We start from the raw sequence: 19,755 nt of genomic DNA, 5'->3' as shown, positions 1-19,755 counted from the left end.
TCTGGAAGAAATACAGATTTAACTTTGCTATTTTGGAAGACTTGTTGGAAGACTCGGACAGTACAGAATTAACTGTTGTTTATTCTGGAAGGCAGATTAAGGCATTCCTTGTCTGGTAGAGAGTACAAGTGTAGTTGATTATATCTGCTCGGATAGTACAGAATTAACTGTTGTTTTTTCTGGAAGACAGATTTAGGGGTCCTTATTTCTGGTAGAGTACAGATGTAATTATTACTATATTTGGAAGTGATAGTACAACGTTTGTTATTTATAGAAGACGAAAATAGTTTATCTATTTTCACAGACACAGAACTGATCAATCTGTGAGTGTGTATGTGTATTGTATGAATGTCCAACGTTTGAGAAATCTAAAACTGACCGAGGGTTGTGAGTAAAAACACCCAGGAATACCCGCTCCAAATTGGGAGTAGAAGCTTGGTATTCAACCCAAAGTCAGGCAATTTGAATTTTTCTCAACACTGAGGAACCATAACTAGACACCATAACAATTAAGACTGTCAGAAATGGCGGCAGAATTGATGAAGGAAGTTAACTGTCAACTTTCCGAATTTGAAATAAAGGAAAAATGTAGGTTAGTTGAAATTGAAAAATATTGATTAGCTTCTCGTTTGTAGCTGTTCAATGTTGAGAACTGTGTGTGTTGTTTTGTGGGCCCGTGTATATGTCTGAGTCTGACTATGTGTGTGTGTGAGAACAAAGAAGAGAAAGGGTGGGGGTTGAGTCAGTGAGCTGGAGTGTGTGCGATTGGGGATTACTAATACCACTTGGTATTTTATCCCATGTAATACAGTAGGATTATAAACAGCAGACTGTTGTGGATGTAATAGACAAGAAATCTCCACCTGAAAAAGTTGAAGTGAGAATTGCCACAACAGGAAAATTGAGTTGCTGTCCTACTGATGAGAAACCAGTTTTTAGAACACCCTAGGTGTTGACAAACTGGTCCAATTTTCTAAAATTGGGGTATTGGGTAGTATAGTAAAGTCCAGGGAAACTTTGCAGTGTAGAGATTGGAAGTTAATAAGAAAAGAAAAGGAATGTGTAAAGAAAGAAAAAGAATGTGTAGAAAAGGGAAAGGAACAATTAATGTTCCATAGAAAGGATTGATGAAGTCCAAATGATAGGGCAAGTGAGAAAGGTGTCATAGGCAGATTTGCAAGTGGAAAACTGTATAGAGTAACAGAATGAGAACCTATGTGGTTGAGGGATGTAAGACACTGAGTTGGTTGCATGAATTGAAAGAGAGAAGTAGGTGTTATGAAAGATGGAATGAAGGTTTTGAAAGTGAACATGAGGAATCTTTGCAAAAGCATAGGTGTTTCCTGATTTTGAATTTTAAGTGGTGTCAAACCTGAGGTGCGGGGGCAGAATTTGGTTCTCTAACTGAGAGGCAAGGTAGGTTGAGAAGGAAAAGCGTAAGTGAAATAGGATGTGCGGAAAGTTAAGAGGGGGTTGGAGATGACTGAGAGGTAAAGTAGGTTGGGCAGATGCCAGAAGGAAAGCGTAAGTGAATTGGAACGAGCGGAAAGTTTAGGGGGAAGGAGCTGTTGCCATTGGCTTGAGATTGCCTGCTCGTAAATTGGCAGGGAGGAGTGGCCAGTAAACTGGAGCCTTTGGTAGGGGGCGTAACCCCTGGCAGCTTGGTTGCCTGGGGACCGCGTGATTGGCGTATGAACAGTGAGGCCCCCCCCCTCCCTTCTTTTTCTGCTGTGAGCGTCTAGGATAGGCTTGCACACGAGGGCGGCCAAGGAGAAGACGAGTAATTTACATAATGAATGAAGGGTTTGAGAACTTGTTTTAAGGAAGTGTACGATTGGGAAAATGAATGACTAGGCCGGGACCCCAGTGGGGCTTCGGACTGCGAGTTGATGTCCAAACCTCTGGATTCCCCCTCTGACAGTGACAACAGTGAGGACATTGAGGAAGATATTAAACATATGTTTGACCTCGAGAATTACTTAATGCGTCATCAAACTGAACCGATGAGATGCTGCTGTTAAAAAAGGAAGTCACATATTTAGGCCGCATTTTGACTGAAAAGGGGCGCATTTTTGGTGACAAGCAAAAAGAAGGCGTTGCCCGAGCCCTAAAACCAATAACAAAGAAGTAAATGATGTCCCTTATAGGTGTACGCAATTATTGCCAGGCATGGATTGCAAAGTACTTAGAAATCACACGACTATTGCTGGACATCATTTATGACAAGCCAATGACATTTGAGGAAAAAAAAAATGTTTGAACACTTGAGGTTGACAAGCTTTTGAACTTGTCAAGTGTGAACTCATTGATTAAGATGTATTAGCACTACCAAATTACTATGAGCCATTTGAGCAAACAGTGACTGCAAAAAATGGTTTCATGACCTTGTGTGGCTGCAGACGCGCAGGGCTCATGAAATCACTTGCATATTAGTCACAACAATTGGATCAAGCAGCCTTCACCCACCACATTCACATTGCACGGCGACCTAATTGTCACATTACACTGATAAGGTGCGCTCAGCCCAGCGTCACTTTTTCCCGCACCAGTAGAAGGCACACCACACGACTGTGGAAGCCGAGTCCAAATTACCACCAAACAGCGACCTGACCTCTTGGACACCTTTCTCCCGACTGGAGAGACAGTTTTTTGACGGCCGCAAAGGGGTGGGAATTTTTTTTTTAACAAAGCATTTTGTTTCAAGGGATATTAAAATCTGTATGTGCAGGACAAGCAGCAGAAACTTCTGTGCTGATCCAGAATTGTAAGATGTTTTCTAAAAAACATTTTACAATTTGGACTGACTGCCAAGATATATGTTTATGTGTTCTGTCGACATTGGGCAAACGGCGTTTTAAAAAATCACAAAAGATGAAAGAAAAGTTGTGCATAAAGCACGTCTAAATAAGTATTTGTAAATGCAAAATTTTCTGAACAGAAAATGAAACGATTACAATTGAATACTGCCTCGCTGACAATGCAGCAAGGGGTAATGCACACACACACACACACACGCAGCAAATCAACTTGACAATTTGATCTCACGCCAGGGAAAAATACACCACTAATTGAATGCACACATTGGGAGAAAAAAGGTGCAAACATTGCTGAGGAGTAGAGGAGTAACATGAGTGACACATGTGTGTCAACAGGGGGAAGTATGATATGAAATTGTTCCCACATATAGACTTTTCAACAAAAAACTTTTTTTTAGACAAAGTGTTAGTTGTTTGGGTTGCAATATTGTTTGGTTATAATTAATGTGTTTTCAAAATGGATTACGTTGTTTCCAACAACACATGATGATGTTAAAACAGTTGGAAAAAGTGTTGTGTAATCGAATTATCCTGACATTTGGAATTTCAAGAGTGATTTAAAGTGAAAATGATGCATTTTGTGAATAATGTTTGTAACAAGTGGGACAGTTGTTGCAAAATTGACTCAAAGCGTCATTTTGCATACAGTCTGCAGGACTTGTGGAACGCACGAATGGAACTGACTTATCAAGACAAAGAGAAAAAAAAAAGAGACAATGGCCAGACTGTGTTTCAATCACAGCAATGAGGATAGTGCCAGCCGAAGGAAGGACACTATCCCCTTTTTATCCTATATGGCCTCACACATAGACTCTCAGGTTCATCAGAACCACCAGCAACTGGCACATCTGTCCCAGTCCACATGAAAGACATGTTTGACCACAATTACTGGCCAGTGTGTTTTGATCCACAGATAAACCACGTCCATGTGGGAGACCAACTCTTCCTCAAGGTGCTGAAACGACCTCGTTGGGACAGTGAACGCTGGGACGGCCCTCATCAGGTGATTGCAGTGACCCCGACGGCAGCAAAGGTCGAGGGGCGTGGCGGCTGGAACCATCAGTCGCAGTGCAAGCTTCTCCGGTCCCTGCTGAAGGCTGAGCGACGCAAGTCCCTTGGAGAGGATCTCCACCACGTACACTCCAATGTACCAACAAAAGACCACAGTTGGAAAGAGGGTTTTCCGTGGCAAACACACCCCTCTCGGAAGGATGGAGCAAGCCGCCGAACAGCAACTGGGCACTGCCCTGTCGACCAGATGCATCATCTACTTCCTTGCAGGGCTGTGCCTGGTCAGCGCACAACCTCGAGACCAGGACAACGTCAAACGCAGACGAGTTGCACAGGCGCAGACTGCTGACTACACGCACATCAAATAAAACCTGCAGCCTCTGAAAAAACGCTCAAGGTCACTGATTCATGTAACTTGCATCACAGAAAAGAGTTGCAGTTGTGAATGTTTGATGTTCCGGGTTTATTTTGTACATACATGTATTGGACCAAAAACTGCATTAGCTTTGCTTTATTATCTTTTAATTGTTATTATTTTTTTGGGCTTCTCGTTCGGGGCATGGGTTTCTACCCTTTTCTCCAAGAATTTTTGAGTTTTTGGGTAGTTTTTCTCCCCCCTCAAGCGACAGCCTTTGATGATGAGATTTGAAACTTGATAAACAGGAGGGATATGTTAAAGAAATTTAAGTTTGTATGTTCATCTGTTAGTTTTGTTGTTTAGTTTGTCATCTTAGCAAGTTTCAAACTATAACTAATCTTACAGGCCCCCTTTGTTGCACATGCATTCGTATCTTTCTGGCCTCTAATTAAACTTTCGACAGCTACGGGTGCCAGGTACGGCCTCCTCGCGAATGTGACTCCCCAACGCCAGAACCCTTTTCTGTAAACACCTCCCTTGGGGTGTTGATGACCTCTTTAACCCTTCGTAGATAATGTTGGGGCCCGAGGCCTCTTAAGGCTGTAACTTCTGCATTTAGGGAGGTCCAACACAAGGCTTGGTATTTCTAAAGCAACAATATCGTCATGGCCATAAAATAAGTTCAACACGTTAAGCCTTGTGAAAATACACTACACAGGTCAAATGAAGTTCAGAGTGAACTTTTGCTGTTAGAATAAGCAGAAGTATGAACAAAAGGTGTCTTGTAAGCTGAAACCGTTAGAATAGGCAGGAAGAGGGTGGGCAAGTGGGATGGAGTCAAATGTCAAGTTTTCCATTCTGTATGTATTGCATATTCAAATTGCTTATGCTGATGCAAATAAAAACCATGTGTGCAGTCGAACACGCTGGCTTCGCCTCGGAGTTCGAGGGCTGCCCCACGCGTAAATGACAGACAATCTTGGCTGGTTGATTCATTTGTTCAGGCTTGTTTTGATAGAAACATCCTTAACAGGAAGGTGCTCCTCTACGGCTTAACTGCCACGCACGCCGGCCGGAGCTCTGGTACGGTCCGAACCGCGCGAAACGTCGCCACCGATCGTGTCCGGGGGAACGTGCTCTTCTTCGTCCACTCTCCTCTTCGCCCACGCTCTTCTTCGGCGCACGCCGGCCGTCTAACCGCTCCAGCGCCCTGTCGTGCCGCTCGGCGAAACTACAATGCCCCCGAATATTTTTTAGACCCGCGAAGCACTGAACCCACGAAAGGTGAACCGCGAAGTAGCGAGGGTTCACTGTATGTATAAGACCAAGACCTACAAAAAAGTCTCTTGGAGCAATGAGCTAGGTTTTACAGGAAGTCGGCCACTTTGAATTTACTTAAAAGGGGGCGGGTCACCACAATGGACTTTGTGTAGAAATTATTATTGGGGCCCGAGCAGCGACCGCGGCAAGGTCCCTATTGTTTTTGTAGAAATTATTATTAGGGCCCGAGCAGCGACCGCTACGAGGTCCCCATTGTTTTTGTGGAAATCATTATTATTTTTATTATTATTATTAGGGCCCGAGCAGTGGCCGCTGCGATGTCCCTATTGTTTTTCTAGAAATTGTTATTAGGGCCCGAGCTGCGACGGCGGCGAGGTCCCTATTGTTTTTGTAGAAATTATTATTAGGGCCCGAGCAGCGACCGCTACGAGGTCCCCATTAACCGCGATAACCGAGGGTTCACTGTATTACTCTTACTCGATCTTGGCGCCGCTTTTGACACTTGATCATAACATATTATTAAAACGCCTTGAAACTTGTGTTGGCATTTCAGGTTCAGCGCTTTCTTGGATTAATTCGTATCTGTCGGAGACGACGCACCGTGTAATTCATGGCAATGCGTCTTCTGATCTTTGTAAGATCACACGCGGAGTTCCGCAGGGATTGGTACTAGATGCTACCGCTTGGTGATATTATACGGAAATATCACATTAGTTTTCATTGTTATGCTGATGATACGCAATTATACATGCCGTTGAATATAACGAATCCGTGTGATTGCTATAAATTAGAGGCATGCCTTGCCGAAATTAAACTATGAATGTCTTTCAATTTTTTGCGTCTTAACTCAGATAAAACCGAGATGCTGATCATTGGACCAGCGCGTCATCTGTACCTTTTTCAAAGACACCACTATGAGTATCGATAAATTGCCCAAAAGGATTCAACAAAAAATCTCGGTCTTATATTTGACACAACTATGTCGTTTCAAATGCACATTAAAAATATTACTAGAACTGCATTTGTTCATCTGCGTAACATTGCTAAAATTCGCCCAATTCTATCAACTTGTGATGCAAAAATCTTAATCCATGCGTTTGTTACGTCTCGCCTCGACTATTGTAACGTTTTGCTCTCGGGTCTCCCCATGTCTAGTATTAAAAGTTAGTTCAAAATGCAGCAGCTAGACTCTTGACTAGAACGAGAAAGTTTGATCATATTACCCCGATACTTGCCAATTTGAATTGGCTTCCGGTCCACTTGAGATGTGATTTTAAAGTTCTGCTACTTGCCTATAAAATATTGCATGGCTTAGCACCTTCCTATCTCGTTGACCTCGTGGTACCATATGTTCCGTCCCGAAACCTTCGCTCACAAAATGCTGGTCTTTTAGTCCCGCGAGCCAAAAAGAAGTCCACAGGTTCTAGAGCGTTCTCTATTCGGGCACCAATGCTTTGGAATGTACTACCCTCAGGTATTAGAGGCGCCACCTCAGTAGAAATGTTCAAAACACTATTAAAGACGCATTTATACTCTTGTGCATTTAGTTGAACTATTTGTTGGCCTGTTTACTGCCGCTTTTTCTCTTATCTTCTCTTTTCTGCCCCCTTTTCCCCGGCTGGGGGATTAGGTGACGGTGACCCACTAGGAAATTTAAGGCATTGACAAACTGGGCATGCACCTGTTCCAGTGATGTCGTCTTCCTGCAGCGCGACATTTATTTATATACTTTAGCATCTAATTTAATTATTTGTTGGCCTGTTTACTGCCGCTTCTCCTCTTTTCTGCCCCCTCTTCCCCTGCTTGGGAATTAGGTGATGGTGACCTGCTATGAAGATTACGGCACTGACCAACCGGGGAGGGACCTTCTCTGCCGAAGTCGTCTTCATGCAGCACCTCTTCTGATTTCCCTATATTTCAGCACTTCGTTGAACTACTTGTTGGCCTGTTTACTATTTCTGTTCTTTTTTTTCTGTTCCCAATTCCACGGCTTGGGAATTAGGTGATGGTGATTCACTTGGAAGTGGCTGTTCTGAATTTACCCCAAACTGACTATTTCAAGATCAAAGGCTCAACCTCGGATATGCTGCCATGGCGATTACGGTCCTGGATGAGGACCCACTCCACTAAAGTCATCTTCCTGCAGCACTTCATTTAATTGACTCTCACATTATCTCATCTAACATTGTATAGCATCATTGTATGTGTCAAATGTTGCCCACTTGGCATCCAAAGCAGCCTGGTCATCCTGGAAGGGGGTTTCCCCCCCATCTGTGGTCCCTTCTCAAGTTTTCTCACTTTTCCCCCAATGGGGTTTTGAGTTTTTCCTTGCCCTCCTGGGGGTTAAGATCAGTGGATGTTGATTGTGGTTATGTAAAGCCCTTTGAGACTGTCTGTGATTAAGGGCTATACACATAAAATTGACTTGACTCGACTTGGACCAGAATAGAAGTGGATGAGGGAAAAAGGGAGGGGCGGTGTTGACTGATATTGTGCAGATGGAAGTAGGCTGACCGGGTTGTGTTATTATGCTTATGGAAAGATAGAGTGCTGTCAAGGATGACACCCAGACTCTTGACCTGAGGGGATGGGAAAACAATGGAGGGGCCAACAGGAATGGGAAAACTGCCAACTTTGGATTGTATTGATTTTGTACTGAAAAGAATAACTTCTGTTTTGTCGCTGTTAAGCCTCATGAAATTATTAGAAAACCAGTCATTGATTTCAGATAGACAGGAGGTGACGGAGGTGGGAGGGAGTGATATGCTGGGTTTGCAGGAGAACTAGAGCTGGGTGTCATCCGCGAAGCAATGGAAAGCGATATTGAATTTTCGGAAAATGCTGCCAAGGGGAAGGAGGTATATGATAAATAATAGGGGGGCCAGGACCGAGCCTTGGGGCAAACCTGAGGTGACTGGGAGGGACTTTGATGAGAAATATTTAAGCTGGATGAACTGAGTGCGGTCTTTGAAGTATGAATGGAACCAGTTGAGGGCGGTGTGGGTGATGCCGATGGAAGAAAGTCTTTTGAGAAGGATGGTGTGTGAGATGGTGTCAAAGGCCGCAGTCAGGTTAAGAAGGATGACAATGGAGAATGAATCTGAGTCAGCTGCAATGAGGAGAGCAGAGGTGACCTTGAGTAGAGTTGATTCAGTGCTGTGAAGTGCACGGAAACCGGACTGAAAGGGTTATTGCAGGTGAGATGAGAGTGGAGTTGAGTGGCGACTACATTATCTAGGACTTTTGAAATGAATGGTAGGTAGGAAATAGGGCGGAGGTTCAGGAAATAGTACTGAGCGGCTTTTTCTTAATCTCATGAGAAAATGTACTTGGGCAAGCACAGTCGAAAAGAGTCGTGCGTTATCTCAGCCCAGCCTCACATTCTTCCCCCGGCACGGGTCTACGTCCAAGGGAAGGTCCTCTCCAGATTAATCATTGTCTGGATGGTTGATTCCCAGCTGGTCCCCAAGACTGGTATTCCACGGCTGGCCTTCTCCGGCGGGCAGTCTCTCCGTCTCTCCTGCTGGTATTCCCCTGTAATCTTGTCAGTGTGCATGTATGTGTGCTCCAAAATCAAATTATGTCTTTCAGAATGTGTTTTTGCAATGGCGTCCCCTTGAACCCTCCAATCAATCAATCAAATTTTATTTATAAGAGCACTTTTCATACATAAAATGCGGCTCAAAGTGCTGTACAATAAAAACATCCAAATTACAACGAAAAACTAAAACCCATTCCACCCACTCAACATAAACACAAGACACATCCACATACACGCCTGAACTCGCACACACACAGAACACTCGCATTCACACAACTTAATAAACCATCTTAGTAGAAAGACAGGGTAAGGCACAGAGAAACCATATGAGAAAATGTACCCAGGGTAGGTCATCCGCGCTGAGAGGGATGACGGCTCACGCCCACAGGGAGCTGCGCCAACACACAGACCCCTAGCCCAGACTGACCGGGGTAGACCCTACACATAGTGCAGAGGGCCCCGGTCCGCCGGGCCTAAGGAGCCTCCGGGATGAAGCCCCCTGTGAGAAGGCCAGCCACACCTCCCAGCGCGGAGGCCCCCCTTGAGGAAACACTGGAGCTAAAATATATAAAAGAAAATGATAATGCTAAACAAAAAAGAAGCTAAAAATTAAAGGACAATAATATAAAAAGACGAAGCTAAAATATATAAGAAAAATTATGATACTAAAAGACAGAGAAGAAGCTAAAAATTAAAAGACAATAATATAAAACGACGCAGCTAAAATATATAAGAAAAATGATGATACTAAAAGACAAAGAAGCTAAAAAAAATTAAAGACAATGATAATATATAAAATGACAATCCTGAATTAAAAGACTAAGATAAATTATTTAAAAGCCAAACAAAAAAGGTGAGTCTTGAGCAGGGGTGGGCAATTATTTTTTCCATGGGGCCACATAAGAAACATTAAATATTGTGGAGGGCCGGGCCAAAAGGCTGAACTCAATTCTGCATAATATTAATTGTATTTCTTTTTTAAAAAGCAGTAAATAGCACTGTTTTGACAAGCTGGCATTAAAGTTAAGCAATGAAACTAAATACCAAATAAACTGAAAAAATTAGGTTGCCTTACAAAAATGTATTCATTCAAATTTCTCAACACAATGGTAGACAAAATATTAACATTTTTTACTATTTGTGACTCATATTAGTAAACATATTCTGTCACATTCACTTCAAAACACATTTTGAGTTCCATATACTGTTGGATAGTTGTGTAAAGGTTCTGAGCATTTTAAAGACATCACAATATTGTCTTTTTGCACCAAACATTAAGCATGATACAACATATTGACTGTCACTGAACTGTGATTTTGAGAAAAAGTGTCCCAGTTCATTGTTATCTGGTGCCGTTTTTATATTTCTCTGCATGTTTCGTCTGGTAATGCCGACTCAAATTGTAGTCCTTCAACACGGCGATCTGCTCCCCGCAAACTAAACACACAGCTTTACCTCTAACTTCAGTAAATAAATACTTCGCTGTCCAATTTTTGTTGAAAATTCTACATTCGGCATCTACCTTTCTTTTTGTAGCCTGAGCGGACATTTTTGAGGACGAACGTTGTCTTGTTGTGATTCAATCGCGCGCATGTCTTGATAAACGCATTACGTCATTATGTGCGACGCACATTGTGCGGGAATAAAAAAAAAAAACAATTTCAGAATAAAAGCAGTGCAGCTTTCGCCCATGAATGAGGTGAAATTAAAAAGTATGTTTATTTTGAAATTTCCAATTAACCTTACACTCGCGGTCAGAGTCAACCAAAGGTATGTGGCCCGGGCCATACAATGCCCAGGTCTGTCAAACGGGCCAGTCAGTGCCACCCGGCGGGCCGGATGTGGCCCGCGGGCCGTGCAATGCCCAGGTCTGGTCTTGAGCCTCCTTTTAAAAATATCAACAGTCTCTGCGGACCTGATGTCCTCCGGCAGGCTATTCCATAGACGAGGACCAGAATGGCTGAATGCAGCCTCGCCATGTGTTCCAGTCCTCACCCGAGGAATAATTAACAGGCCGGTGCCAGAGGACCTCAGGGTCCGCGAGGATGGCCCAAGACCGTTAAGGCATTTAAAAACTAATTGAAGAACCTTAAAATCAATCCTGAAACACACGGGGAGCCAATGCAGCGATTTTAAAACTAAATCCAGTGCCCAATTTGGTATGTTTGCATCTCTATGTCCTATGTGGAGAATGTGCTTTGTCATATTTGTCCATGAAGTGCTGTCTGGCTTGTCATCAGTTTGTAATGTGCAGACTGAATATGTATGATGTGAATGTGAGTGTAGGTCATGAAAATACTATGTTCACACATTTATAAACTAAGTAATATAACTTTAGCATGTGAAAATAATATCATAAATCAGTAAAGACCATGACTACAATCAGTCATTCCTATGCGTAGTAGAATTAGAATTAGAATTAGAAATCCCTTTATTGTCATTGTACTCAAGTGTGCAACGAGATTAGAAGGCTCCCCTCTCCAGTGCAATACAACAATAAGACAGACAAATATATAAATTAGATTAATAAATAAGAGAGTGCAATGGAATTTAGTACAGAATAGGGTATATAAAAACACATCACGATGCTGTTCTGCAAGGTAAGGGTGTTCTCGTGTGTGTGTGAGAGTTCAGAATGGAGATGGCTCTCGGAAAGCAACTGTTTCTCAGTCTATTGGTCCTCGATTTGATGCATCTGTAGCGCCTGCCAGAGGGCAACAGGTCGAACAGGTGTGAGTTTGGGTGGGTATTGTCTTTGACGATGTTGAGAGCCCTTCTGAGGCACCGGGCGGTGTAGATGTCCGACAGTGAGGGGAGAGGGCAGCCAATAATCCTTTGCGCTGTTTTTACTGTCCTCTGGAGCCTCACTCTGTCGGCCTCAGTGCAGCCGCTGTACCAGGTGGAGACACAGTACGTCAACAGGCTCTCAATGGACTAGTGGTAGAAGGCTAGCAGCAGCTTCCTGTCCAGGTTGAATTTCCTGAGGACTCTCAGGAAGTGCAGACGCTGGTGGACCTTCTTTACCACTGCTGTGGTGTTGTGAGTCCAAGAAAGGTCGTCGGAGATCTGTACTCCCAGGAACTTGAACGTGTAGACCCTCTCCACACACACGCCTTCGATGCAGAGGGGGGGCGGCACCGTCTTGTTCCTCCTGAAGTCGACGACAATCTCCTTTGTTTTTGCAGTGTTAAGGTGCAGTCTGTTGTCCTTGCACCAAGCTGTCAGTCTCTTTACCTCCTCTCTGTAGGCTGTCTCGTCACCTTCCGAGATCAGACCGACCACTGTCGCGTCGTCAGCAAACTTGACGATGGTGTTGTTGCCATGGGCCGGGCTGCAGTCGTAGGTGTAGAGGGCGTATAGGAGAGGGCTCAGCACGCATCCTTGAGGGGAACCGGTGCTCAGCATGCAGGTGGAGGACGTGTAGGGGCCGAGCAACACAGTCTGGGGTCTGTTGGTCAGAAAGTCCTTAATCCAGATGCGTGTGAGGGCAGGGAGGCCGAGAATGTCAAGTTTGGCGACGTGGATGTCTGGGATGATTGTGTTGAATGCCAAGCTGTAGTCCACAAAGAGCATCCTTGCATAGCTCTGCTGTTGTTCCAGGTGGCCCAGCACAACATGCAGAGCAGTGTTGATGGCGTCCTCAGTGGATCTGTTAGCCCAGTATGCAAACTGGTAGGGGTCCAGAGTGGGAGGAAGGCAGTCCCTGATGTGCTGGAGAACCAGCCTCTCGAAGCACTTCATGATGACTGGTGTGAGAGCAACAGGACGGTAGTCATTCAGGTGGACGGCTGGTGACTTTTTGGGGACAGGAATAATGGTGGAAGTTTTCAAGCAGGAGGGGATGACTGCTTGAGCCAGGGAGCGGTTGAAGATCCTGCAGAATACATGTGACAGTTGGTGGGCACATGTTTTGAGGACCTTGCCTGGTATTCCGTCGGGTCCAGTAGCTTTCCTGGGGTTAACAGCCAGGAGCGCGCGCCTCACATCGTGTTCCTCTACGGTGAGTGTGGGGGAGTTGGAGCATGAAGTGCGGGGGTGTGACGGTTGGGGCGAGTCAAAGCGAGCAAAGAAGCAGTTAAGCTCCTCTGCCAGCGATGCACTCGGGTCTGCAGAGGTCGTGCTGCTGCCACGGAAGTTGGTGATGCTCCGTAGACCCTGCCACACCTCCCGTGGTCTGTTACTGGCAAGGTGGGCCTCCAGCCTCCCCTTGTAGGTTGCCTTGGCTAGCTTGATGCCTTTGCTCAGGTCAGCACGAGCCACCCTGTACTGGGCTTTGTCGCCTGACCTGAAGGCAGCGTCACGGGCCTTGAGGAGAGAGCGAACCCTGCTGGACATCCAGGGCTTCGCATTTGGGAAGGTCCGTATAGTCCTGTGTAGGGACACAGTTTCCATGCAGAACTTGATGTAGTCCACTACACAATGTGTGTAGACATCAAGGTCCTGATGATCAAAGAGGCCCCAGTTTGTGTCTTGAAAGCAGTCCTGTAATTCACTCATGGCGCCGTCACGCCAGGTTTTCACAGTCTTTGTGGTGGGCCTGAATCTGCGCCTGAGAGGGATGTATGCAGGTGCGAGCTGCAAGGTCAGGTGGTCTGACTGGCCGAGGGGGGCGAGTGGGAGGGCCCTGTATGCGTGCTTGATGTTCGAGTACACATGGTCGAGAGTGTTGTCTCCCCTCGTTGGGCACTTGACATGCTGGTGAAACTCTGGGAGTACAGTCTTTAAATTGGCCTTATTAAAGTCTCCCGCTACTACGTGAACGCCATCAGGGTGGGCCCGCTGATGTTTATTGATGACGCACGCGAGTAGCGAGAGCGCCGTGCTAGTGCTAGCGTCGGGAGGGATGTAAACAGCTGTGACAATCACGACCGTTAGCTCCCTCGGGAGAAAATAAGGCCGGCATTTAACGGACATGAACTCGATGTCGGGGGAAGAGTGCTTCTCGACGATCGTGCTATCGCCGCACCAGTTCTCATGCACGTAAACACAGAGCCACCCCGCCCCGTCTCTTACCGGTGTCCCTTGTCCGATCCGCGCGATGTAGCGAGCGCCCGGCCAGCTGGATGCTAGCATCGGGGACGTCTGCGTGCAGCCAGGATTCCGTGACGACGATCACACTGCTGTCTCGCACATAGCGGTTTCCCAGGATTTGTAATCCCAGGTCGTCGATTTTGTGGACCACGGATCTGGCGTTGGTGAGGTACAGACTCGGCAGTGGTTGCCTATGGGGCTGCCGTCGCAGCCGTTGCAAGACACCGGACCTGCAGCCCCGCTTCTGCTTCCTCTCTCTGCGTCGCCTGCGCCGCCTCCCGGTCCCGATGACAAGCCACGGTGAGCCGGGCAGCCTCGCGAGTTCGTCCGGAATTTTGCGATCATAGCATATTCAGTAAATATAAACCTGCTAAATTAAATAATTGACATTCTGTCCCATAAATGTTTAAAATGCCGGTAATTGCCATACAATCCTTCAAGGGTCGACGAGCGATGTTCGGGAGGAGGAGCAGTGGTGGTGGTGCGTTTCCCTCGGGCATGTGTCGGTAAATCCAGCGGAGTTCAGCGGCAGTGGATTGAAGTTGTCCTGACACAGGTTGATGACATGACAGGAACAGGCAGAAGTGCGAGAAGCAGACTGGCCTGCGGGTCCACATGGCAGACAGGTGCTAACTTTGATAGGTAAGCTAAACTTTAGCCACAGTAGACGCGTCAGCGACTATGCAATCGGTGGGTGGCATTCATGAGAATCGGGATCGCTCAACATACAGATAATAATAAATAAAATCACTGTAACTGGAGGGATTGTAAACTGCTAAAGCAGGTACAACAAGCGGATCCAAAAAATTTCTGAGAGTTACCGGTGAGCAGTGGCAGCCAAACGTGCCAGCGTCCACTCAACCGGGAGTTGATTCAATATTCACAATATTTTATTATTTTGTCGTACAGTTGTTTAAAAATGGCTCGCTATCGCCCCCTAGAAAAAAAAAACAACAAAAAAAAACAGCCCCATATCTCTGTTTCACCAAACTGAAAATTTGATGAAGTGTGTACAAAGCCAAGACCTAATAAAAAGTCTCATGGAGCCGTATGCTAAATTGAACAGGAAGTCGGCCATTCTAAATTTATCAGAATCCGAAATCCTTTTATTGTCATTGTACAGTGTGCAACAAGATTAGGGAGCTCCCCTCTCCAGTGCAATACAACAATAATTTAATCAAATATATAAATTAGATAAATAAGAGAATAAATATTGTGATGGAAAATAGTATGAAATTGGAGAAATACAACACAATACGTCGCTGTTCAGCAAGGTAAGGGTGGTCGTGTGTGTGTGCATGTGTGTGAGAGTTCAGAATGGTGATGGCTCTCGGAAAGAAAATGTTTTTCAGTCTATTAGTCTTTGATTTGATGCACCTGTAGTGCCTGCCAACAAATTTACTTCAAACATTGACGAGGCTTTGAAAACAAAAGCTGCTCTAACTTTAACTACAAGCAAATTCCTCTTGAAGATTCCTCACGTTATTTCTCGGAAATATTTCACATTTCCAACGTGCCAGTACCCCAACGTTGTCCGGGTGGCGAGGGCCCTTTATAGCTGCTCGCAGCTCTAGTTTTTAATTAATTTTTTTAAATCAATGGTGATGACAGTGAAATATGTCTTGTCTGGTATCATGATAGCTGGAGGATATTTTGTCATGATATTTTAGTCAGGCCTGATAACAGTCATGTATGCTGATTTAAGGCTACTTTTATTTTGAAATGCCGTATCACATTTTGGTGGGACCGCATTTGATGGACAACTGGGGTTGTCTAGTGTTCCCCAAAATGGGTCTGATATCACGATAGCTCGAGGGTATTTTGAAATGATTATTTTAAAATCAGTGTTGATGACAATGAAATGTGCATATTTCAGGTGGGTTTTTTTTTATTGTGAAATTACACATCAGATTTTGATGGGACCATTTTTGATGAACAGCTGGGGTCGTCTAGTGTCCAACAAAACTAGTCTGGTATTACGACAGCTCCAGCTCTTTTATTTTAAAATGCCTCCTTACATTTTGATGGGACTACTTTTGGTGGAAAGCTGTGTTGTCTTGTGTCCTCCAAACCTGGTTTGGTATTACCATAGCTAGAGGATATTTTTTAATGAAATTTTAAAGTCAGGCATGATGACAGTGAAATGTGCAGATTTCAGGCAACTTTTAGTTTGAAATTACAAATTAGATTTCGATGGGACCACTTTTTATGGACAGCTGGGGTAGTCTCGTGTCCCACAAAACTGGTCTGGTATCACGATAGCTCGAGCTATTTTTTTTTTAACTCAGTGGTGATGACCGTGAAATAAGCGAATTTCAGGCTACTTTTATTTTGAAGTGCCACATCACATTTTGATGTGACCACTTTTGGTGGACAGCTGGTGTGGTCTAGTATCCCCAATCCTGGTTTGGTATCACGATAGTTTGAGGATATTTTTTAAAGATTTTTCTTTTAAATCAGTGTTGATCACAGTGCATATTTCAGGTGATTTTTTTATTTTTAAATGCCACATCAAATTTTGAAGTGACCACTTTTTGTGGACAACTGGGGTGGTCTGGTGTCCCGCAGAACTTGTCTGGTATCACGATAGCTTGAGGATTTTGTAATGATTTTAATTTTTTTAATCATTGGTGACGACAGACAAATAAGCAAATTTTCACGCTTTTATTTTTAAATATCCCATCAGATTTTGATGGGACCACATTTGTTTTTACGGTTCCGTCACCACGCGAGTGGCTACCTGCTAAAGCAGCACGGCTCACTATTTGAGCCTTTTTCGCGTGTTTTTTCCTTTACCCAGTTTTATTTATTTTACCTCATCGCAGCAATGGACATCCAAATTGCGGTGGTTTTATTGCTGCTGGGGGCTGTTTTTTGCGTGATCGTGTCCGGAGATGTCACTGGGAGCTACGGATCAATCGTTTACACAAGAGATCAGCTGTTAGCACTTCGTGCTAACCCCGTGCCGACTCCCGGAGCGAGACCCGATATCCCCCACGAGTTGAGGAGGAAGAGACGGGGGATGTCGCGCGGGGGCGAAACGCCAGGCAAAGAGGAGGCGTGACCACCCCGTCCTCCTGTCCGTTTTTATGGGAAATGTTAGATACCTTCCCAAGAAAATGGACGCGGCACGAGAGGAACTTCCAATGAGCTAGCTTGCTGATGTTCACGGATTCATGGCTAACAGACCTAACGCCGGACACCGTCGTGGAATTTGACGGCTTCCAAATACTACTTGCGGACAGGACACTGGAAAGAGGAAAGAGGAGGGCTGGCTGTGTTTGTTAATGATAGATAGTGTAACCCTAGGCACATCACAGCTAAGGAGCAACTTTCCAGTCGGGACAATGAGCTGCTAGCTGTTAGCATGCGTCCATACTTGACAAGCATCGCGAGTTAACAAGGACGTGCACGTAACAGGTGCGTGAGTAAACTGCTTAAAACTTTGATCGTCATTCAGCTGACCTACAAATTGAGACGCTACAGTCAGTTTGACGTTTTTGTTTGCTTGATTGTGGATTGACATGGAGGAACAAGACAGTGGAAAGCGGACATTAAAAATGACGGAGAAAAGCTGTAGAAGATCACAAGCCTAAACGGATGCAGGCACGCAGGTGCAAATTTGCTCAATTGACCTCCATGCAACGTCAAATTGAACAATTGATGGAGGATGATGCAAATGTTGACGCTGTAAAAAACTGAGCTTCGTGTTTGCTTTAGCGGCATGGAGCAAGAATTTGTGGACCTCAATTCCGGTGTGCAAAATTTAAAGACTGAAGAGGATTTTGCCGATGACCAAAATAACTGGTTTGATCCAAAAAATTTAATTAATGGAAATGTGAGCAATGGAAGAAGGACGTTTTGAAACGTGCAGAGGAAGGATGCAATAAACAAATATCACCTGATGATAGTAGATCTGCATCAACTAACTACACCCATAGAAGTAGAAGTAAAGAATCTAACAGACAGAAGCTCACTTCTGTCAACGTCTTCAATTAAATTAAAGGCTCAAATGGAACGAGCATGTTTAAAGGCAAAGGCTGCTGATTTACAACAAAGGTTGGCACTTGAGCAAGAAGAAGCTGCAATTAAGGCAAAGAAGCAAATGCATGCAATGCAAACGGCACTCCCTGAGTCTGATGCTAAATTGGATGTCTTGAGAAGATATGAAAATACCCAGGAGGATGGTATCCACATTCCTGATGAGTGTGTTACAATTTAAACAAGGAAAAACATTCAATTACCATCACAGCCTATCAGAGCAACAAGCAGTGTTGACCTGAAATGCTCCCACTTCGACTATTCCAATGGCTAGATTTCCACATCAGACAGAAAGTAGAGAACAACAGGGACATGTGCTTGATGGCCTTTGCCAAGCAATCTCACAGCAAGCCAGTGTCGCAGAATACTTAGCAAAGAGTCAAAAAGCATCGCTACTTCCCGAACTTTCCATTCCTACGTTTAAAGGCGACCCTCTGCATTATAAAACCTGTATAGGTGCCATTGAACATGGGATTGAAGGCCGTACAAGTGATAACCGTGATCATCTTCAATTTTAGCTGCAGTATACTAGTGAACAACCACATGAGTTGGTGAAGAGCTGCATCCATATGGAACCTCTGACAGGATATACCAAAGCAAAACAAATCTTGAAGGAGTTTTATGGTGATGACTTCATGATAGCAGAAGCATATTTAAAGGAAGCCATGGATTGGCCAACAATCAAGTCTGAAGATGGTGTTGCACTTCAGTCTTTCACATTATTCCTTATGGGCTGTTTGAACATAATGGCAGATGTTAATTACATGGAGGACTTGGACAACATGGCTAATATAAAGGCATTGGCAAACAAACTTCCATACAGACTTATAGAATCTTGGAGAAAATTTGCCTGCAATCTCCAAGAAAGAACAAATAGAAGAGTGAAGTTTAAGGATTTTGTTGACTTTGTTGACAAGCACGAAAGATTCTATAAAACAGAAAACAAAATCACAACACACAGAAACACCAAAATCAAAGAAAGTCTTCACAACAGTCATTGTGCCCGCCAAGATGGAAAACAACAAAACCACCACGCCAAAGGCAGAACCTGTTTCAGTGGATGCTATTGCCAAACCATGTGCTAATTGTAATGGAGAGCAACAGTCTCACAATTTGTAAGGAATTTAGGAGAAAGCATCACAAGGATAAGATTGACTTCTTGAGGAGCAAGGGTCTGTGTTTTGCATGTTTGATGCACGGTCGCATTAGCAGTTGCTGGAAACAAAAGCTTCAATGTCAAGAATGCTCTAGACTGCATCCTACAGCACTACACATTGTCCATAAACTTCTGCAAAGAAACAGCCTAAGACGATTGTGAATAGCAGTACCTATTAAGCGCCCTCGTACAAACAACAGAAACCTGGGGTGTCACTGGGGCCTGTAAATAGGACTGCATCCTTTCAATAATTCCGGGATGGGTCAAGGCACAAAAAGGAACCAAGACAGTGACGACTTACTGTCCGGTTTAAAAATGCCCTGACGCCTTTTTTAGACTGAAATAACTTACTAAAGTTTTCGTTTTGTGCCATTCAGAATGGGAGAGGGAGCCAGGAGGCGAAACAGCCGTCTTGCCAGTTCAATCCCGCACACCCTCTGACTCTCACCCTCCGTTCTGCCTTTTTATTGAAACTAACTCATCAATAACTAATCACCAGAAGACAGAAAAGCATCAACAA

The sequence above is a fragment of the Idiotropiscis lumnitzeri genome, unplaced genomic scaffold (genome assembly GCF_059441095.1).
Source record: "Idiotropiscis lumnitzeri isolate Australia: NSW breed Sydney's pygmy pipehorse unplaced genomic scaffold, RoL_Ilum_1.0 HiC_scaffold_26, whole genome shotgun sequence".
Classification (NCBI taxonomy): Eukaryota; Metazoa; Chordata; class Actinopteri; order Syngnathiformes; family Syngnathidae; genus Idiotropiscis; species Idiotropiscis lumnitzeri.
The sequence above is the reverse complement of the archived record's forward strand: the minus strand, read 5'-3'. Positions refer to the sequence as shown.